Source organism: Geotrypetes seraphini, chromosome 3 (assembly GCF_902459505.1).
Source record: "Geotrypetes seraphini chromosome 3, aGeoSer1.1, whole genome shotgun sequence".
In the NCBI taxonomy this organism is placed as follows: Eukaryota; Metazoa; Chordata; class Amphibia; order Gymnophiona; family Dermophiidae; genus Geotrypetes; species Geotrypetes seraphini.
In genome coordinates, this window is record NC_047086.1 from 188827657 (window position 1) to 188851041 (window position 23385).

The following is a 23385-nucleotide window of genomic DNA, read 5'->3' on the forward strand; positions in this document are numbered from 1 at the left end:
ACGGGGGCTGCCATTTGGCCCCAGACCTTTCATTGAAGAACACTGCTCTAACAGATTGTTGCACTAAAAAATATCTCAATTTGCTTTCCCTGCTGTGCTGCTAGCGAGAAGCATGAAGTGAAGGGCAGGTTGTTGCTGCACTTTGATGATAAGGTCCCAGAACTTCCAGCTCCAACAGCAGACTGCAGAAAGATTCTCTTGCTGCAGAAACACTAGGCAACTTGACATCCTCACCATGCATTACCCTTTAATTACAAACATAGAGTGACAGAGCAGAAAAAGCAGATTTCCTCCAGGGCCTAGAATTTAGAGTTACCAATCCAGAAGGAGGATGGATTGAGAGTCTGTTAGAGGGGAAAATATCCTCCAGGGATTCAAGACAAAGGTGGACAGGGTCCTGCTAAACTGGAACGTATGTATGCAGGTGAGGCTGGACTCATTGAGAGCACTGGTCTTTGACCTGGGGGCCGCCACGTGAGCGGACTGTTGGGCACAATGGACCACTGGTCTGACCCAGCAGCAGCAATTCTTATGTTCTTATTGCTGTCGATGGAAGTAAAACCTGGATGTGTCAATCCATTTTCTGGAGCCATATGTTTAGGGTTACCATATTTGTGAAGACAAAAAAAAGGACATATGATCCCGCCCCCCAGTCCCACCCCCCAGCCTCCAACAAACTGAGCCATATGCACACGCCTCTAGGAATACCTAGTATATTTGACACCCAGGGCCAATCATTTTTAACACCCCCTCTATATAAATGTTTATCAAAACAGCTACAATACTACATTATCCTACAGCAAAAAAAATTAAAAAAATGTTTTACCTTTGTCATCTCTGGTTTCCACTTTCCTAATCGTCTCTTCACTCTCTTCCTTCCATCTAACATCTTCCCTCTCTCTCTTACATTTAGCATTTGCCTTCTTTCTCTGCCCCTTCCATCCACTGTCTGCCCTCTCCTCCCTTCCATATGGCATCTGTCCTCTTTTTATGCCCTTTCCATAGATTGTCTACCCTCTCCCCCTTCTATCCAGCCTGCCCCTTTCCATTTTTATAATTCATTTCAGCTTTACCCCCTCTTCATTTTTATTTCTACTTTCTCTGTCCCCCATCCCTCTGGCATGTCTCTCCTCTCTTCTCCTTCCTTCCTTTCCCATCCCACCCCATTCCATGGTCTGGCATCTGTCTCCTTCCCTTCCATCTCTCCATCCCTTCTCCCCCCTCCAATGGTTTGGCATCTCTCTCTCCTCTCCTCTCCCCAGGTCTGATATTCAGTCTAATTCTCTTTCATCTCTCCCTCCCACCCCACCCCCATGATCTGGCATCTCTGTCTCTTTCCATCTCCTTCCTATCCATCCCCCCCATGCTTTGGCATCTCTCTCCTCTCCATTCCTCCCCCTTGTCTAGCATTTCTCTTCCCTCACCGTTCAACACTTCTGCACTCTTTGTCCCATCACCCCTGTGCTTTGCTATCCCTGCTCTCAGCAGCACCCTCTTTTCTCTTTCATTTATACCAGATCCAGCATTTCTTTTTGTTCCTCTCTCCATCTTTCTCTGCTGAGCCCCTTCCCAGCATCAATCTCTTTCTCTTATGCTTCTTTCTCTCCTCTCTCCCTCATCTGATCTCTCCTCTCCTCCAATCTCCCTACCAGCTCTCCTTCCTTCCTCACCCTTCAAATCTGAGCAATATCTTACCCAGTCGATTCAATATTTCCCACTAGTACCCCCCAACCTATGATCTTCCACTCTTCAGAGACACATTGTCATCAGTGTCAGTGATTGAAACACCTGCTGCTGGTCAGCTCCTGAACTTCTCTCTGCTACCTCCCGCCTGTGCAGGAACAGGAAATGACATCACAGGAAGTGGGACACGGCAGAGAGAAGAGTTCAGGAGCAGCTGGCATTGGATGTCTCAATCACTGACACATCAGGCAATGAATCCGAGGCTTGGAAGGCAAGACTGTGGGAGTCTAGACAGGATGTGTCTGGAGAGTCTAGACAGGATGTGCTGGGAGGAGAGGAAGAGAAGCACAAAACAGACTTTGGGGGGGGGGGGAGGTTGGATTTTGCTGAGCCCAAAGTGGGTGGGCTTGTAGGTGACTTTTTTGGGGGTAAACTTGGACAAAAACGCACAAATTCTCCCAAATTTAAATAACCACCTGGACAGTACTCTAAAAAGAGGACATGTCTTGGGAAACCCAGAAGAATGGTAACCCTATATATGGTAACCTTAACAGGATCTACTGACAGCCTTAATTGTTCAGTGTTCATTTACCTTTGTTTTACCAACTTAAGCTTCATACACTTATAATTCCTTCTGACAAATATCTAATATTTAATCACTCTGAGGAAAGGGATGTTACCAGTGGTGTGCCTCACGGTTCTGTTCTTGGACCTGTTCTTTTTAACAGTTTTATAAATTATATTACTGAAGGGTTGTCGGGTAAGATTTGCCTCTTTGCAGATGATAAGAAAATCTGCAATACAGTAGACACGTCGGATGGTGTGAATAACATGAAGAAAAACCTGGCGAAGCCTGAAGAATAGGCTGAAATTTGGCAGCTAAAATTTAATGCCAAGAAATGCAAGGTCTTGCATTTGGGCTGCAAAAACCAGAGAGAACAGTACAGTTTAGGGGGTGAAGAACTTATGTGCACGATGGAAGAGTGGGACTTAGGTGTGATTGTATGTGATGATCTTAAGGTGGCCATACAGGTTGAAAAGGTGACGGCAAAAGCTATAAGGATGCCAGGTTGCATAGGGAGAGGTATGGCCAGTAGGAGAAAGGAGGTATTGATGCCTCTGTATAAGACTCTGGTGAGACCTCATTTAGAATATTGTGTACAATTCTGGAGGCCACACCTTCAAAAAGATATAAAAAGGATGGAGTCGGTCCAGAGGAAGGCTACTAAAATGGTGTGTGGTCTTTGTAATAAGGCATATGGGGGCAGACTTAAAGATCTCAATCTGTATACTTTGGAGGAAAGGCGGGAGAGGGGAGATATGATAGAGTCATTTAAATACCTACATAATATGCATGTGTCTCTTTCATTTGAACGGAAACTTTGCAATTAGAGGGCATAGGATGAAGTTAAGAAGTGATAGGTTCCGAAGTAATCTGAGGAAATACTTTTTTACAGAAAGGATGGTAGATACGTAGAACAGTCTCCCGAAGAGGTGGTGGAAAGAGAGACTGTGTCTGAATTCAAGAGGGCCTGGGATAGGCATGTGGGATCTCTCAGAGAGAGAAAGAAATAATGGTTACTGTGGATGGGCAGACTAGATGGGCCATTTGGCCTTTTTCTATGTTTCTAAGTAAATGACAGCAGATAAAGACCCAAATGATCCATCCAGTCTGCCCAACCATACCCTTTCTTTAAATTACTGATTTAATTATAATTTTTATTTTTCTTAGCTTTTTCTGGGCTAGAACCCAAAGCTTTGGCTGGTACTGTACTTAGGTTCCAAATACTGAAGTCTCTGTCAAAGCTCACTCCAGCCCATCTAAACCATCCCAGCCGTTGAATCCCTCCCCAGCCCATCCTCAACTAAATGGCCATATATGGATGCAGACCGTGCAAGTATGCCCAGTACTGGCCTTAGTTCTTTGGTATATACCCCCAAACCTACTGTACCCACCTGTCTACCAATGCAATAACCCTTATAGGAGGACCCGGGGGTGGGAGTAGGATGTGAAGGGATAAGGGGGATTTGACTGGAATATTGTACAAAAATTTGAGCTTGTTTGTGTTTCTCTTTGTTTATTTGATTTTCTTGATAAGCTCAATAAATATATTTAAACATACCTGCAGGTGTCACATATATGGCTGTACAGTGTGTTTCTGGTGGGTTTTGGTGGGCTTACACTTTTTAAAAAAAAAATAATTTTCACAACAAATTCACAAGCATTTACTTGTTACAGTAATATAGAGTTAAGTACAATATTCTCAAAGCAAGATGAGTTCCCAAACCAATTAAAAAGAAGAAAAAAAATTTAAATTAAAGAAGTTTGTCGTATTATCATTCTTAAATTGTAACCTTTAATCTCTTTCTTAGACCTCAATAAGAGAAAGTTTAGGAGAAACAAAAGTAAAGAGATAAGAAGATCTCATCTTGTAATAAGCTACATTATTAAAGAAAAGGCTTAACGTGATCGATAATATTCATAATATTCCGTTTACATTTAACTATGGGTTAAGTTCTTAACATCCAAAAAACTTCGGAGTTGCTCAGGAATAAAGAAAACATATTTAGTCCCAGCATATCTAATTAAACATTTGCAAGGATAACTTAAAAGAAAAATAGCTCCCAAGTTTTTTTTACTTCCTGCCTCATACTCAAAAATACTTTCCTACGATCCTGTGTTGTTTTAACCACATCTGGGAAAATCCATAGTTTTTGACCGAAGAAAAGGTTTTGAGAAGAGCAAAAGTACAACCTCATTATTGCATTTTTAAATCTTGCTCAAAGACAAAAGAAATAAGCAACGTACTCCATTACTCAATTTCTTCCTGGGAGCTCTCCAAAATCTGAGTTATATTATTTAAATCAATAGGTTGCTGTCTCTCAGCTTGGTTAAGTTCAGTAGATTTATCCAATCTTTTGGGAAGATAATATATTCTGTTAATTGGAGGAATCGAGTCCGGGGAAAACTTCAAATTCTCTATCAGGTATTTTTTGAACATGTCCAAAGGTGTAACTGCTACAGCCTTAGGAAAATTCAGGATTCTTAAATTGAGCCTTCTATTGAAGTTCTCAATTTGTTCCATTTTTCTCTGAATGAAGATTTTCTCCTTGACAAAGTTATCAGATAAGTTTTGAAATGAAGCACTCTCTATCAATTTGATCGAATTTGGTAGTATTTTCCAGGGCTTACACTTTTAAGTTTCAAGTTTATTAAAATTTTGCTATCCCGCACTAAGGGATATACTATCTGGGCAGCTTACAGTCTAAAAACATATACAATACTCCCCTGAAATTCACGGGGATTCCATTCCAGGAACCCCCGCGAATCTTGAAAAACCGGGAATACATTTTTTTATGGGGGAAACTGGAGAGAGCAGCGGGAGAGGCAGGAGAGAGCAGCCGGAGCACCGGCGAGTGAAGGAAATCACTCGCTGTATGCTCCGACCTCCTCTTCCTGCACTAAAGTCGGGCCTTACCAATCAGGAGCTGCTTTGACACACTGCTTTGATTGGAAAGGCCTGACTTTAGTGCAGGAAGAGGCGGTCGGCGCATACAGCGAGTGATTTCCTTCACTTGCCGGTACTCTGGCTGCTCTCTCTTGCCTCTCCAGCTGTCCTCTTCTGGTCAGCGGTCACAGTCGAAAAATACCGTGAATGACTGGGACTGCGAACCGCTGACCACGAATGACCAGGTGTACACTGTATTCAATTTCCCAGTCCCTTTTGTGTTTACCATAAATGTTTCTCACATTTTCTATATTAATTGTATTTCTCCCCTCCTTCCTATTTGTGTTTAGGGGCCTTCAGGTCCGTAATTACCCTGTATGTAATTGCCGTCAGTCTAGTAATTTTTTATATAAAGATATGTCTTAATTGTTAAATTTGTTTAAATGTTATTTTAAACCTTGTACAACGCTTTGTAGTATCGATAAAGCGTTTAATCAAAAATCTGAATAAACAATAAACAATAATAAAAGCAAATACACATTGACATGAAATGAAGGGAAGAAAGGGAAGAACTATAAATTCCAATGGAAAGAGATATAGGAGAACACATTTGAGATATTTTGTATTTTGCATAATATCATCAGTGCAGTCAGTAAAACCACAAGTATTCTAGTTAGGGTGGCATATTGGCATGGGTGCCCTTCTCTATTCCAGAGACCTGCTTGAAGCTCTACTAGGACTGTCCATAGTATCTGCAGCTGTCATAGAGACAGATATGTATTGTTTCATGCAGATATTTAGGGGGTGGAAGGGGGTCAGTGACCACTGGGAAAGTGTGTGTGGGAGCCATGTTTTTATCCCTCCAGTAGTCATCTGGTCAGTTTGGGTACCTTTTTGGCCCTTATTTATTGTACCTTGGACATTTTGTAAAACATTTATTACTGTAAATTGTCCAAGTGCTAAGCCCACCCAAACACACCTTTTAACATGCCTCCCTTTAAGATTTAGACGCACTGGAGACAAAATAACCAGAAAGACATCTAGAAAGTCAGTTTCAAAAATGCCCACTTGGATGTTTTGACTAGTAAGATGTCCAAGTTCCGGTTTAAGCTGTTTTTTGGATGTCTATCTTTTTTTTTGAAAATAAGCCCCATAGTGGAATTAGAAAAGGTTCAAAGAAGAGCAACAAAGATGATAAAAAAATGATGGAACCTGTCTCGTATGAGGAAAGACTAGAGTTTGAGGCTTGGAAAAGATATGATTTAGTGGAGATATGATTGAGGTCTACAAAATTCTGAGTGGTATAGAATGGGTAAGAATGAATCAATTGTTCACCCTTTCAAAAAGTACAAAAATCAGGGGACGCTCAATAAAATTATATTGAAATACTTTTAAAACAAATAGTAGGACATATTTTTCACCCAAAAAATAGTTAAGCTTTAGAACTTGTTACTAGAGGATATGGTAACAACAATTTGCATTGCTGGGTTTAAGAAAGGTTTGGATAGTTCCTGGAGGAAAAGTCCGTAGTCCGCTATTGAGACAGACATGGGGAAGCCACTACTTGCCTTGGGATTGGTAACTATTGGAAACAGGAAGCTGGGCTAGATAGACTATTAATGTGACTATTATGGCTGTTCTTATGTAAGTCAGTGTAGTTATATATGCATTGATACATATTTGTGCATAAGTACATGCATATTTGAAAGGCTTATCTTGTTGATTATTCCTGGGCTCCTGCTATTGACTGCACTGATAAGCCCTCTGCCCCCCAGGAGAGAGTTCAAAGTCCAGCAAAACACAACAGTTGTCCAAGACAAAGTTAGGGCAGTAGAATCCCCTTAAACCAGTTTCAGAACCAGGCCTCCATCTCCAAATACCAGATCTAACTCAAAGTCAATCAGATTCTTAAAGCTGGTTTCCACCCTGGATTAAATTCACACTTGCCAAGCTTTCAAAATTATTAGGGGGGGGGGGGACTCAACCCAATAGACCTTCACCTTGGACAAAGTCAAGGAGTTTGTTCAATATTTGGGGCACTGGTTTCTATGCTTGAATTGATTATCCCTCTCAGTTTAGACACAAAAGTGTATTCAGAAAATTGTTTCCACAGGCACAGAATGGATAAGACTCCATCTTAAACAAGCTCCTTCATCTGAATGAGGATCTCCTTCCCTCCTGCTCCCCCCAACTCTTTTATTTTATGTTTTATTTGTTGATCATGGCTCCTTCTCCTCCTTTTTCTTTCTTTTTCTGCCCATCCAAGTCTGGTAAAAAGGTATCAGGTGTCGTAGGCGAACGTCAACCTTGTACCCCCTCAATCAACTTTCAAGCCCTGGGCTTCCCTTTTTGAGAGTTTGAAAATCACCTCAACACTGCCCCCTCCCCCAGAAAGACCCTGCATAAATGCACAACTGTATATCATCATACTTTTCAAAAGTAACTTGTGCGTGTGTCTATACAGTATACATATGTATATGGGAGGGTGTGTGTCTATAAATGGCACCTAAAATTAGATGCAAATAAAAAACTAAGGCCCCCTTTTATGAAGGCATGTTAGGCTTTTTTATTGGTGGCTGCAGTGGTATTAGCTCCGACGCTTATAGGAATTCTATGAGGGTTGGAGCTTTTACTGCCATAGCCGGCGATAAAAAATCCTAATGCGACTTCATAAAAGCGGGATAAATTTTAGGGTGGCAACGGGAGTTAATGGATGTTAAGTGCCATAATGGGAGGGAAGCAGTCGTTAGGCATTATAGTGCACTTTTGTGCTATTCTATAACTTGGCACTAAGGGGCCGATATTCAGACCTACCCTGCAGTTGTATCCAGCCACTGGCACTGAATTTCTAGGTTAAATGCAGCTACAGAATACTTAGCTGGCCAAGCCGATATTCATAGACTGTTGATAATAATTGGCTGGATATGGCATAGCGGCCAAAAACAGACCAGCTTTTGTGGTGGGCCTATCTGGCTGCTAAACTTAGCTGGTCGGTCAATGAATATTGGCGGTGACTGGCAAAGTCTTGTGATACAGTTGGTCACCAGTCAATCCCCTGACCAGAATACCCGCTGAATATCAGTGGCTAGCCGGCTTAGTGGTGATTAGCCAGCCGAGAGCCATTCCCAGTCGGCTAAATACCGCTTAATATTGGGTGGTAAGTGTTCTAGTGCATAATTGCAAAGGGATGTTCCCAAGGGTTGGGTGTGGGAAGATACAATCAAACAGGAGATTCTACCCCCTCAAGGTAGAACAAGGAAAACAAAAGAGGCGACCTATGGTGCTCAATCTTTTTATTCATTCAAGACCCGACACATACGTGTTTTGGCCGAATGGCCTACCTCAGGAATCTTATGCTCAATCCGAAGCACTTTATTTCAGTTTCTGTTTAGTGGAAATAAGGCATCGCTCTCACACACAGCAGATTGGCTTTTAAAGGTCATTCTTTTGAATCACTATTCGTTCATTTAAATTTAGACTGTTTCACTATAAGAGGAGAATTGCAAACAAAGTGCTTCGGATTGAGTATAAGACCCCCTGAGACAGGTCATTCGGCCGAAACACATACATGTCGGGACTTGAATGAATAAAAAGATTGAGCATCATAGGTTGCCTCTTTGGTTTTCCTTGGGCATGGGAAGGGCATGGGCGTAATTTCAGTGCGTGCGCTTTGTAGAATAGTTGCATTTATGTGTCCAACTGCTGATTTTAGGCACTAGCATTTACACCAGTCATAGACATGGCATAAACAGGTGCACCTACAGTTTGGCACATAGCTGCGGACATGCACTAGTATTCTCTAACAGACTCCATGCCCAGCTCTGCCTTTATAGAATACTAGCTTAGTACTCAGCTTTTTGACGCTTAACCCGCATTGTTCAGTTTTGAGTGTTCAGTCTGTATTTATGCAACATTTAAATAAAGAATTACAAAAAAAGAAAAGAATAGAATTTTCCCCATAATGTAACAGAAAATGATGGTGATTCCCAAAAACCCTGTACCTAAGGGGCTGTTCACAAACTGACCATCCTTCCTGAGGAAAAGAGCTTGTTCTGAGGAGTGCGTGGCTGTCAAGAGCTGTTGCTTTATTTTGATGGCAATGATCTTTATCCTCTTTCCAAACTTGTCACCCTAGGCGACTGCCTACTCTGCCTAATGATTCCTCTGGCCCTGCGCTCATCCCCCTTTCTCAAAATTGGCTTTTCTTCCATTCTTTCTCCATATTCTTGCTCTCCTTAATTGGCGCCTTCCATTTTGCCTTTCTCTTTTTCTTTCCAATGCAGGCAAAAATTCAAAACCCCAGGCTGGGAACCGGCTCAGCTCATAACCACATGAACTCCGAAAACCTCTGTCCTTTCCACTAAGTGTACTGAAAAAAAAAAGCCAGTTTGGTGGTTGAAGTGCTCAGAACTGAGCTCTTCCAATGCAGAATAAAAAAAAAGCAATATAATCCCCCTGTAAACTGTTGATAATAATTGGGGAGATGCTTTTCTTTTTCTTTTATGCCAGGGCTCTGTGACATAGGAAGGTTCTTTCCAACGGCTTTAGACATGAGCACATAGGTGGTATAAGAGGCAGTAAAGTAGTTATCTGCACAAAGACACACATTCATGTTCTCCAGCCCCTGGAAAATACCCTCGGACACCTCAGAGGAATGTTTCAGAACGATCACCAGCTCACACAAAACCTTCCCTTCTCTTCTCACACTTTCACTCTCACTTTTTCACTCTCACTGGTTCTCTCTCATTCGCTTTCTTTTGCTCGGTCTCGTTCTTTGTGATTTACTTTCTGCCTATTCTCCACCCCTCTCTCTTTGTCTCATGTCCTCTGCTTTTTAGGTCAGCTTTGGCATCTGGAACAAAAAGTTCTTTTTTAATGCTCTGCTTACCGGCCGGGAGCTGCAGCAGCCAACCATCGTGGATCGCGGCGTCCCTCCTCTTTCTCTTACTGACAGGTGCACAAGAGAGAGACGGGGAAGAGGGAGCTTGTTTTCTCCTTTAACTGACCACCTCCGTCTTCACAAAGTTCAGCCTCATCTTACAAAACACCGATCACATTCCCCGTTTCTCTTGCGCTGGAGCGGGCGGAAAGTTGGCTAACGAGGCTCTGCAGTCTCTCTGCATCTCTTACTGTCTTTGCCCCAGGTCTCTTTTCGCTCCTTTTGCAGCTGACTCGACTATTACATAACGAGAGAGGGCTGCCTGGTGTGTTATCAGAACCCACGGTGAGGTGTGGAGGACAGTACTCAGGGTCCTCCCTCATCTCTCCCTCCCACATCCTCTCCTCCCGCCCTCTACTTCTGGTAACAGAACACACTTTGAGGAAACTCCAAAGACTTCCAGTGGCTTGAACCACAGGGGCTGTAAACCATAAACCCAGCTTCACTCATAGCACCTGCTGTATGTACTGAAGAGAAAAGATAGGCAGTTACCTTACCCCCAGTAGTTCTACACTACCTAGAAGGCAGGGACCCAGTCCTGGGGACAAACCTAGCCAGTTTGGTTTTCAGGATATCCAAAATATATGAGATAAATTTACATGCAAATCTCTCTCATGCATATGCATTGTGGGTATCCTAATAACCTGACACACACACACAAAGTAGGGTGAGAACAGGTAAATATGAAATGGCCATTTTCCCTTCCACATAGTGCTAAGACTAGGGGACACTGCTATAAACTAATAGGTAGCACATTTAAAACAGATTGAAGAATGAATTTTTATTATTCCACAAACAAGTTGTGGAATTTGATGCCAGAGGATGTGGTGAAAGCCCCGAACCCTGTAAAAAGTCCACTAGCCATTAGCAGCCATGTACTGTACATTTAGGGGAAAACAGCATTTATCACAGGGAGTGAACAATTAGTCTCTTATTTTTTCTCTCTCTCTCTTCAATCTATATAGTCCTTCTTTGCATACACTCTATTAAAATATTTTATCGCACATTGTATTGACATTGTAATGTAATTATACTATAATAATGAAAAAGGCAAGTTTGATGTCCAAACCAACAGTGTAGTTTTTATTATATGAAACCAAACACGCCCCAACAAGGATCCTAGTATCGGCATCCAAATATGCCTTCCACAGGGGACACTTCCAGTCTCGATTTCCAAGCACATCAGTAGCGCCCGGGTCGTAGCAGTAGCAAACGTGTACCTCACTGCCTCTATATCCACTTGAAACCACACATGCAGGCCGCAAGTAAGGTCAATCTGCGTTACCCAGGACTGCTTGTCAGGAGTTACTGAAGGCCCTTTTGAAACTTTTCTTTATAACGACACTGACTTATCTCCCCTTTGATGCAGAGGCGGCGAAGTGCGCGCGTGTGCTCCTGCTATGGTACGGGCACTGCTGATGTACTTGGAAATCGAGACTGGGCACCTGGGGAACTGTCTGGAAGTTGTTGGGATGTGTTTAGTTTCATGTAATAAAAACTACACTGTCAGTTTGGACATCACACTTGCCTTTTTCATTATTTTGGTACTTTTACTAAGGCGAGTCTCCTCTCTTCTTTTTTGTGATATTTAAATGTAACATACTATGCCAGACGTATTAATTTTTTTTATGGCTGTAATTGTCTGATGTATTCTTACTGTACACCACCTTGAGAGAACTCCTTCAAAAAGACGGTAAATAAATCCTAATATGTTTGGGTGGGTGGGTGGGTTCTTGGTTGATATTGTTGGGATCTTTTAGTCACTGTGAAGAAACCACATGGTAGATTTTTCTTGTCATTCTTCTTTGTTGTGTTTTGTATTTGGACTGTTGTACTTTGTATTTATAAAAAATTTTCTAAATATAATTTTTTTTTTTTTTTTTAAATCCTAATAATAAATAAATAAGGAATGGAGTTACGTTTGGGATCATGGCAGGCACTTATGGCCTGATATTCGGCTCAATGTCCCTTTGGTTTGACCCTGCATGGCTCATTTTATGTTTGAGCTGGTGTACACATTCCATTCCTATCCATGTATGAGGGGATGCTGAAATGTTCTCAGTCCAACCAACCAACTTCCTAAATTCTGAGCGCTATTTTGCCAATGTAGCTGAAAAGAGTGTTATCATATTTCATTAAGGGCCAATTTGCAGAAACAAAGTTCTATGTTTTGGCAATGTTTCAGATCATTGATTGAACCCTGAGGTTGTGGGTTCAAACCCCGTGCTGCTCCCTGTGACCCTGGGCAAATCACTTAATCCCACACTACCTTAGATAGATTGTGAGCCCGCTGGTGAGTGAAGGAAATCACTCACTGTATGCTCCAACCGCCTCTTCCTGCACTAAAGTCAGACCTTACCAATCAGGAGCTGCGTGTCAAAGCAGCTCCTGATTGGTGAGGCCCAACTTTACTACAGGAAGAGGCGGTCGGAGCATACAGCGAGTGATTTCCTTCACTCACCAGTGCACCGGCTGCCCTCTCTTGCCTCTCCAGCTGCCCCCTCTCCTGTCTCCCCTGCCTAAAAACCATATTCGCGGTTTTTCAAAATTCGCGGGGGTTCCTGGAACGTAACCCCTGTGAATTTCGGGGGAGTACTGTATACAAGTCCCAATCCCTTTCCCTTCCCATATTCATGTCATTCTCTTCGTGGTTGGGCTGAGAACTTTCAGCACCCCCTAGATCAAGAGGAGGTGGTTGACACACTGAAGACTGAATTCTATGTGCAATGCCAAGAAACCAGCACTGAAAACAGCACTATTCTATAACCCATGCTTAAAGGTAAGCGCTGTTTATAAAATAGCACTTACACCCAGGAACCACAATTAAATTTAGGCGTGACCATTTGCACTAATGAAAATGTGGTGCAAATACCTGTGCCTAAATGTATGCGTGGAGGACCTTAAGTTATACACAAAACTTACCTGCTTTGCTACGAAACCGCGCTAGCGGTTTTTAGCACAGAGAGCCGCCCGCACTGCTCCCGACGCTCATAGGAACTCAGTGAGCGTCAGGAGCAACACATGCCATTCAGCACCGAAGAGGGGGTTAAAGTAATGCTCCTGATCTGCCCAGGACCTGTCCATTTCCGTGCCCCCGTTTTGGATTTGCATGTAAAATTTAGGTGCATATCGTGCACCTAAATATACGTGTGCAACTTGTAATTTCATTATAATTAGCATGAATAATTGATTGTTAAAATACCAATTATTGGCGCTAATTAGCTTGTTCAATTAAAATGCATATGCAATTTGCAGTGTTTTTTATAGTATTAGGGGTGAATATAGGTCTCTGGGCTGCTAGTGATGGTCACACTGCTCCCACACAGCTATTGGTGCGACTGAGGTTTAAAAAAATCAGCATAAAGAAAAGACCTATTTGGAATGCTGCTACTATTTTGGGGTTTTAACAACCAAAAGAAAGGCAAGTGAGATGTCAGAATCCACTAAACAGATTTGTTGTAGTAAAAAGTCACAATATCATAAAAAGTCCCGACTAGGATCCCAGTTTCAGCATCCGGGGATGCCTTCCTCAGGGGACTGGTAACACTGTAGCTCACACCATTTCGTATGATAGTGTGACTTTTTACTGCAATAAATGCAACTGTTTGGTGGATTCTGACATCTGCTAGAGAGGCTCAACACCTCGGTGTGGGGAAAACGGTAAAAGAAGCGTCAACATTGTATTTCCACAGCTTCATTTGTTTGGGATCGTTCTTTTCCTGTGGAAATTTGGGCCTTCTCTTTTTGTTGGGATTCTGACATTTCGCTTGCCTTTCTTTTGGTTGTTTGCCACATATTTGAGACAAGACTCTGCTTTCTCCTTCCGTTTACTATTTGGGTTTTTGCCAGGTATCTGTCCATTGGCTTGGTCTCTGTGAAGACGGAATAATGGGCTAGATGGACGATTAGTCTGACCCAGTAATGCTATTCAAATGTTCTTATGACTGTACATCGATTAAAATGGAATCCCTCTAGATCAGTGGTCTCAAACTCGTGGCCCGCCAGATACTATTTTGAGGCCCTCAGTATGTTTATCATAACCATAAAAGTAAAATAAAACAGTTTCTAGATCATATGTCTCTTTAGCTATAAATTACAATATTATTATTAAGACTTAGCCAAAAGGAAAGATTTATAAACTACCGTATTTTTCGCTCCATAAGACACACCTCACCATAAGACGCACCCCAGATTTAGAGGAAGAAAACAAGAAAAAAACCCATCCTGAATCAAATTCTCCCTGCCAGGCTCTGCACCCAACCCCACACTCCTTGCCAAGCTCTGCACCCTGTCTGCCCTCCCTGCCAGGCTCTGTACCCTGGTGGTCTAGTGGTAGGCCAGGACAGGGCACAGGGCAGACAGGGACAGGGCACGCAGGCAGGCCTCCCCCTCCCAGGCATCCCCCAGGCAGGCAAGCATCACACTCTCAGGCAGCCCCCCCTAAGCAAGTAGGCATCCCCCCTCCCAGGCAGCCCCCCAGGCAAGCAAGTAGGCCTATCCCCTCCCAGGCAGCCCCCCCCCCCCAAGCAAGCAAGCAGGCCTCCCCCCTCCCAGGCAACTCCAGCTTATCCCTGACTCCCTATGTTTAATTTGGCAGGCAGGAAGGCGGGCCCCCCCCGTTAATTTTTTTTCATTCTGTTGCTCTCCCTCGCTAGACGCGGCTGCCTGACTGTTCCCGGTGATGGCTGATGTGGCTCGTGGCTGGAGTCCTCTTCTTTTCCCTTGCAGCGGAGTGGAGCGGCGCACAGTTGCTGCCTGCCGCTTCCCGCGAAGTCTCCTATAATATATGTAGGATGATTGATTATGGTATAAATGTGTCTGTATTGAAAACCATCTTTGAAAGCGCTAACATTGTATTGTAACACCATTACAGAAGCTCATGTGAACCGCTCTGAATTGACTCTCTGGTCATTAGTAGCGACATAGAAGCTTTCAATAAACAATAACCAAAATAATACTGCTTAGTTATAGGTTGGCGCTGGATATAACCACTCCGCCCGTGCTCCACCCTACTTCCCTTGACACTATCTGTATAATGCCACTAAAAATCCATGGATAGAGGACTCTTCATCTATTCAGAAAATCAGTGAAAACCTATTTCTTTCAACAAGCCTTAGATGAATATAAAACTGATCTTAACTAGTATAATGGTGAGCAAATAGATCTAATTCTTCTATATCCTTTTATTGTCCTTTTATAATATAACTAGTGTTTAAGCCCGTTACATTAACGGGTGCTAGAATATATGGCTGGCTGTCTTTCTTTCTTTATGTCTCTCTCCCTGCTCCTGTTTCTTTCTTCCTTTCTTTCTGTCTTTCTCCCTCCTGCAATTTTTTTCTCTCTCTCCCTGGCACCCTTTGCCTGTCTGTCTTTATTTCTGTGTCTCTCTGGTCCCCTGTCTGTCTTTATTTCTGTCTGTCTCTCTCCCTAGCCTCCTTTGTCTGTCTGTATTTCTTTCTGTGTCTCCCCCCCCCCACTTTCCTTTGCAGAAGCAGCAGTGCTATTTCCCTTCCCCTCCAGATCCCTGTGAAGTAGTAGCAGCATTTCCCCCCACCCACCCCCCATTCCCTTCTCTCCCCCCCCCACTTTCCTTTGCAGAAGCAGCAGTGCTATTTCCCTTCCCCTCCAGATCCCTGTGAAGTAGTAGCAGCATTTCCCCCCACCCACCCCCCATTCCCTTCTCCCCCCCCCCCACTTTCCTTTGCAGAAGCAGCAGCGGTATTTCTCTTTCCCTCCAGGTCCTTGCTGAAGCAGTAGCAGCATTTTCCCCCACCCCCCATTCCCTTCTCTCCCCCCCCCACTTTATTTTGCAGAAGCAGCTGTGATATTTCCCTTCCCCTCCAGATCTCTGAGAAGTAGTAGCAGCATTTTCCCCCACCCACCCCCCATTCCCTTCTCTCCCCTACCACCACTTTCCTTTGCAGAAGCAGCAGCGGTTTTCCCTTCCCCTCCAGGTCCCTGCTGAGTAGTAGAAACATTTTTCCCCACCCCCCATTCCCTTCTTACCTTGAGCTGCCCTGCTCCGTTCGGCCCCTCCCCCTTCCCTTCCCGTGTGCTGGCCTGCTGCGGCTGAAGGTTTTTTTCGGCGACTCCTCCTGTTAAAACTCCCCCCCCTCCCGCAACCGCTCTTGTTCAAAGCGGCCTGCTGAGGTTCGCGGCCGCTGTAACGAACCTCGCAGGCCGCTCTCCAACTCGGTAGCATGTTCCCTCTGACGCGATTGCGTCAGAGGGAACGTGCTACCATGTGGAGAGCAGCCTGCGAGGTTCGTTACAGCGGCCGCGAACCTCAGCAGGCCGCTTTGAACAGGAGCGGTAGCGGCTGTTGCAGGAGGATTGGGGGGGGGGGAATTCGTGAGCGGCGGCAGGACCATGAGGCGGGATTGAGTTTTTCGGCTTCCCCTATCTGGGGAAACCGCCGTGCCGAACTGAGCTGCGCGTGGGGCCGTAGTAAGCGCGGGGCATGCTGCAGTCTTGGCGGCCACGGACATACGGATCATGGAAGCACGCTGATAAGACTGCGCATGCGCCGCCTACGGTTTTATTATATAGATGTAAACTGAGTTGAGCCCCAAGTTTTGGGGATGACTCGGTATATAAATTTAAGGATTGGATTATAAGTTAGAAACTGTTGCTAAATAGCTAAGTCCCTTTGAATATTGATCTGAATGTGGCTAAGCTAATTTTCGGTAAGAGTAAATTCAATCATGTAACCCCTCTGCTCAAGGAATTACATTGGCTCCCAGTGTATCTCAGAATTCAATTCAAGTGCATTTAAGATCTTATTTGGCATTTTCACCACTTTGATTCCTTTAGGCTGGAATGTGCATAGGTCTCATCTTGCCAGAAGCTCTCAAAAATTAAAACTTACATTTCCCTCTCTTAGTGGTAAAAACAGAACCTTCAGGAGATTTAGTCATTCTTTTGCGTTTAAATTAACCAAATTCTGGAATGCTTTACCACTTACACTATGAAGTTTAGGCCCCTTTCCAGAAAGCTCTGGAAACCTTCTTGTTTGCTAAACACTTTGGAAACTACGTGCTCCTTTTACAAAGGTGCGCTAGCGGTTTTAGCGCACACTAAAATGCCCCGCACGCTAGCCACTACCGCCTCCTTTTAAGCAGGTGGTAATTTTTCGGCTAGTGTGAGCTAATCTTGCGCATGCGTTAAAAACGCTAGTGCACCTTAGTAAAAGGAGCCCTAACTACTGTAGTCTACTTTTCTTTGTCAAGTTTATGTATTATGCCTTACATTACTGCTAACCGAGTCAAGATCCTTTTGGTTGATGACCCGGCCTATAAAATCAAGTTTTAGTTTAGTTTAGTTAGCTGCATTGGCCTGTTTTGATGAAGTAGGTTATCAAATTTTCTGAAGTAGGTTATCAAATTTTCTAAAACAAACAATTGCTTAAAACAAAATAACATGTAAAAGTAAAAAAATAAAATAAAATAAACACCAAAAACCCAGACTCAAATAATATACAATAAAGATTATAAAAGTAAATATAAAACACAGACACCAAACTGCCAATACTCAGGAAGGAGAGACACTGTGGAAATTTGAGAAGATATTGCTCATGCTACAACCAAAAATGCAAATGATTGCATCACTCAGGCACTACAGCAGAAAGTATCCTAGATCACAGATGTACTCTTGACACATTAGGGACCTCCGTAAGACACCAGAGAAAACCTATACCACTTCTTATAGACACACTTGTTCAATTAAATGGCTTACACTATATCCAATGAGCTTATTACAATGCAGTTGATAGTTCCCATCTATGGTGGGTGTATATAATGCATATACCGGTTTGTTGGTTACATAATTGATTGATGAAAGACCAGAGGTCTATTTAATTCAGACTCCTCCTGACAGTGTAACAGCCGTCTCAAGGTGGTAATCTAGATAGAGGTAAAAAAAAAAAAAAATCTCTTTGCACTTGTAGCCAGGTCTATAAACTAGAAAAACATTCCTTCCTGACCTACGTGTGGTGATCAACTCATATTACCCTAGCTTTTCTGTCTCATGTGCATCTGTATCATCCCACCCACCAAAATCTGTTTCCTCTTAAAATATGACCAGTAACTTTTAAGTGAAGTGAATGTTATAGTCATAACTAATGCTGCAATCTCTTTCTTTGGAGAGGTGATGAAATCTATTTCTCCTTATTACAGGAGGATTTTCCCTTCTTTTAATTGTAGCTGTATCTGCAGGATCCATTTATAATTCTTTGATATGTTTCTATTCTACAGTATAAGCAAACCTCTTTTCGGTATTTTTTCTAGAATAAAGTGTCTCAGTTCACAAAAGCCCTGGGTCTTATTTATTTTTTATTTTTATTCAATTTTCTATACCGTTCTCCCAGGAGAGCTCAGAACGGTTTTTATTCAGGGACTCAAGCATTTTTCCCTGGCATGAGGTCATTTTTGTGCTTTTCCTTTAAGATGGCAGGTGGCCCAAACTGAAGCCCATTATTCTACATGTGGTCTGGTAAATGCCTTTCACCGGCATGGGATGAGATCCTCAGTCATTGCCGCTATCCTTGTTTATGGTTTGCTAACGCATGCCAAGTTCTGAGCACTGTTGGGTTTTATCCACTCATTCCTGATTCATTATCACGCAGATGTTTGGATCTTTATCTTGGTGAGTGTTACTAAATAATGTCCCATTTGGAATACATTGTACTTACCCTACAGTTATCCACATTAAATATCACCTGGAGAGTTGCAAACAAGTCAGGTTTTCAGGATATCCCAAATAAACACCTGGTATGTCTGCACCCCTCCAGGATTGCAGTTTGACGCCCCTGGCCTATAGTCCTTCAGATGAAAGTCCTATTGTATATTTACTACATGATGGAGTTGGGTGTCATCTGTAAAAATGATAATACCGTCTCATTATCCCACCACAGTGTTTTCCATTGTATCAGTCCCAGGGAATGGAACAACATAAGAACATAAGAATTGCCGCTGCTGGGTCAGACCAGTGGTCCATCCTGCCCAGCAGTCCGCTCACGCGGCGGCCCCTAGGTCAAGACCAGTGCTCCAAATGAGTCCAGTCTCACCAGTTTAGCATGAACTTGTCCAACTTTGTCTTGAAACCCTGGAGGGTGTTTTCCCCTATAACAGGCTCCGGAAGAGCGTTCTAGTTTTCCACCACTCTCTAGGTGAAGAAGAACTTCCTTACGTTTGTACGGAATCTATCCCCTTTCAACTTTAGAGAGTGTCCTCTCGTTCTCCCTACCTTGGAGAGGGTGAACAATCTGTCTTTATCTGCTAAGTCTATTCCCTTCAGTATTTTGAATGCTTCGATCATGTCCCCTCGCAGAATATATTCATCAACAGCAAAACTTATAGAACTTTAAGAAAGTACTGAAAAGACACGTTCTGTAAGATGAAAGATAGGGTTTGAGATTGGCTAAGGGAGGAGGAGTGGTGACTGCTGAGTGCAGAGTGCTGGTCACGGATGTATTCCATGCTCTGGTCTATTTTATTGGCTATAATGATGTTCGTCATTGAAGCGATGTATATGTTACATATCATTTTATTTTCTGTATGTAACTGTGCAATTTGTTCTATAGTGTGTTTATGTTGAAGTGATGTGTACATTAAATGTAATGCCGTATTTGTATGCAAATGTGTAACTTGCCCTGGATAAGGGTTGGGGGATAAATAAACAGTCAACAGCTGTGCCCTTCATAGTCATACATTTCCACCTTGACTGCTATTCACTTACCTGGTGCAGGCGGGAATGGGACTTTTCAGTGCGTCCGTTTCAGCACGGCCATTTCAGTGGGGACATTTAATTGCAGCTATTTCATCTTAGCCCTTTAAACGCAGGCCGTTTCATCGTGCTGAGTCAGCCCCCACTCAGCTGACCTGAACAGGTGGCTCGCGAGGAGTCTGAAAGATGCCGAGTCTGACAGAAGCTGTTCAGAGTTGGCCCCATGGCACTGAGTCGATCCCACCCATCTCACTTGAAGAGCTGAGGAGTCTGACATATGCTGTCCCCATGCTGTCTCAGATAACTTTATTGAAGTACCAGTGGGAGGGGGGGGGGGGCAAAGGGAACATTTCTGGCTACAGCAGGAACTTTCAGATAAATTTATTGAAGCAATTGGGCCTGACCCACTACTGTAGGGAACAATGCCCCCTCTTTCCCTACAAATGCAAGGATGTTCTTCTTCACCCAGAGGGTGGTAGAAAACTGGAACGCTCTTCTGGACACTGTTATGGGGGGAAACACCCTCTAGGGCAGGGGTAGAGAAATCTGGTCCTTGAGAACTGTATTCCAATCGGGTTTTCAGGATTTCCTCAATGAATATGCATGAGATCTATTCGCATTCATTGCTTTCAATGCATATTCATTGGGGAAATCTTGAAAACCCGACTGGAATACGGCTCTCGAGGACCGGAGTTCCCTACCCCTGCTCTAGGGTTTCAAGACAAAGTTGGACAAGTTCCTGCTAAACTGGAATGTACGCAGGTGAGGCTGGACTGCTGGGCATGATGGACCACTGGTCTGACCCAGCAGCGGCAATTCTTATGTTCTTATGTTCACCAGTCCAATTGGGCATGAAGCACCAGTGGAGGGGGGGGGAGTGGGAGGGTTGACAATGCCTCCTTCATTCATCAATCCAATTGGGCATGAAGCACCAGTATGTGTGTGTGGGGGGGGGGCGGGGGGGGGCAATGGAGCCTGATTTGGATGCCTTCTTTCACCTGTCCAATTGGAACGTAAGCACCAGTGGGGAGGTAAGCCTTTGATATGCCCCTGCATTTGTCTAATGCAGGGGTGTCAAATGTCAGTCCTCGAGGGCCGCGATCCAGTCGGGTTTTCAGGATTTCCCCGATGAATATGCATGAGATGTATTAGCATTCAATGAAAGCACTGCAGGCAAATATACGAGTATCTCATATATATTCATGCAAATATACGAGTATCTCATACATATTCATTGGGGAAATCCTGAAAACCCGACTGGATTGTGGCCCTCGAGGACTGACATTTGACACCCCTGGAATGAAACAGCAGCTTCAGCAAGGTAAGTGCTCACTAGCAATGAAATGTCCGTGCTGAATTGGGTGCGCTGAAATAGCCACGCTGAACTGGCCGTGATGAGCTGTCCTCAGCTCGTGCATGCAGCACCTCTCCTGGCAAAGGAATCACTCTGATTTCACCCATCCCAATGAATGTGCACCAGTTGCACACCCTTATATTAGAATTTAGAAAAGCTTGGGGTCAGTTGCATTAGTGTTCAAAAATAAACTTTCATGCCTTGAAGCGAAATGATGATCTGCAAGCGCAGAGATGCAAACACTTAAATATAAGAACATAAGAATAGCCTTACTGGGTCAGACCAATGGTCCATCAAGCCCAGTAGCCCGTTCTCACGGTGGCCAATCCAGGTCACTACTACCTGGCCAAAACCCAAGGCGTAGCAATATTCTATGCTACTGATCCAGGGCAAGCAGTGGCTTCCCCCGGGTCTTTCTCAATAACAGACTATGGACTTTTCCTCCAGGAACTTGTTCAAACCTTTCTTAAAACCAGCTACGCTATCCGTTCTTAGCACATCCTCTGGCAATTATACCAGTGATTCCCAAACCTCTCCTGGAGGAACCCCAGCCAGTCAGCTTTTCAGGATATCCACAATGAATATTCATGAGAGATTTGCGTACCCTGCCTCCTTGGTATGCAAAGCTATCTCATAAGGAAAACTTGTATAGAAAAATCTGGCACTGCAACTATGGCAAATCTAACCTGTAAACTGTCTCTGTGTGTCAAGCTAGGATAAAACTTGTACTGGATAACTTGCATTGTAAGGATAACTATGGCAAATTGTAACCTGTAAACTGTATATTAGTATTAGGCCCCTAGTGTGTGTCAAGTTAGGATAAAAACTCTTATCATAAACTTGTACTGAAATTATGGCAAATCCAGTGCAAATCGTAACCTGTTAACTGTATATTATGCATGTCTAACCTGTAACCCATTCTGAGCTCTTTGAGGACAACAGGTAGAAAATGAATGAAATAAATATATTCATTGTGGATATCCTGAAAATCTGACTGGATGGGGTTCCCACAGGAAAGGTTTGGGAACCCCTAGATTATGCACACACAGAAAAACATACAAATGGGCATACATACGGAAAGCAAATTCATACTCGATACTATCCTACAGATGCACAAAATGTACTTGAACATATTACCAATACACAGAGCTGGTAGTCACATACTGCTTCTCAAGCTCCACTTTAGTAACCCACTCTACTTGGGTTGTGCCTTATCACAGGAAGGATTCACTATCTCTCTCAGCACCCGTGCAGGCTTTTCCTCCCCAGCCACCCCACAGGACCTGGGTTTCTGCCAGATGCTTCTGCAGGAATGGCCGAGAAAAGCTTGTAAAAAACTCATGTCGATGAATTGCTCAGTTCAAAGGTACACGCGTCCGTTCCTTTTAGAAGGCCTTCACCCCCGTACAATTCTTGGAAAGAGGGCCACATCAACTTGTTTGGTGCTTTTAGAGCATAATGTGCAAGTGCATGGCTCAGCAGCAGGGCTTCCAACCCCCTAGAGCAGTGTTTTTCAACCTTTTTACACCTATGGACCGGCAGAAATAAAAGAATTATTCTGTGGACCGGCATCGGTCCGTGGACCGGCGGTTGAAGAACACTGGGCTAAGTCGTGGGCCAGACCCCACCCATCTCTACCCAATCTCCACCCCAGACCCCGCCCTCATAATAGTACTAATTGCACCTTACACGTCCCGTGCCTCATCTGGAAGCCTTCCCTCTGACGTTGCAGAGAGAAGGCTTCCGGTTCAGGCGCAGGATGCCCGTAGGAGCCACTGCCCGTGGCTTTGTGCACTGAATCAGTTAGGAAGAGGGAGCTGGCTCGAAGATAACGCCGCATCAATCTCACCGTGGACCGGCAGTTAAAGAACACTGTTTTGGGCCTGATGCACGTGCTGGCCCTGTGGACCGGCAGGAAATTTCTGTGGTTGAAGAACACTGCCCTAGAGTGCATCTTTATGTTTCATTTTAATGCATGCAACAGATGTTGATGTGTTCTAGAAATTCAGCATGTGCTAATGTGAAATAGTGCACATTAATTCATTGTAACACACACTAGTTCATTCACTGCATGCAAATTTATGTTAGCACATGACATAACTCAATGAAAGAAAAAAAAGAAAAGGAACAAAATAAAAGTAAATTTATTTATTTATTCCATTTCTTATACAATTCTCCCAGGGGAGCTCAGAACGGTTTAGAAGAATTTATCCATGTACTCAAGCATTTTTCTCTGT

General features: G+C 43.5%; 1 protein-coding gene across 2 annotated transcripts in view; it reads right to left on the reverse strand.

The window, feature by feature from the left end:
- Positions 1-10337, reverse strand: part of NFE2 (nuclear factor, erythroid 2) — a 119765-nt gene extending 109428 nt beyond the window's left edge. For both annotated transcript variants that reach the window (XM_033939197.1, XM_033939198.1), the window contains exon 1: positions 10021-10337. The gene's annotated coding sequence lies outside the window, so the exon portion shown is untranslated. The remainder of the gene's footprint in view (positions 1-10020) is intronic.
- Positions 10338-23385: the final 13048 nt, after the last annotated feature.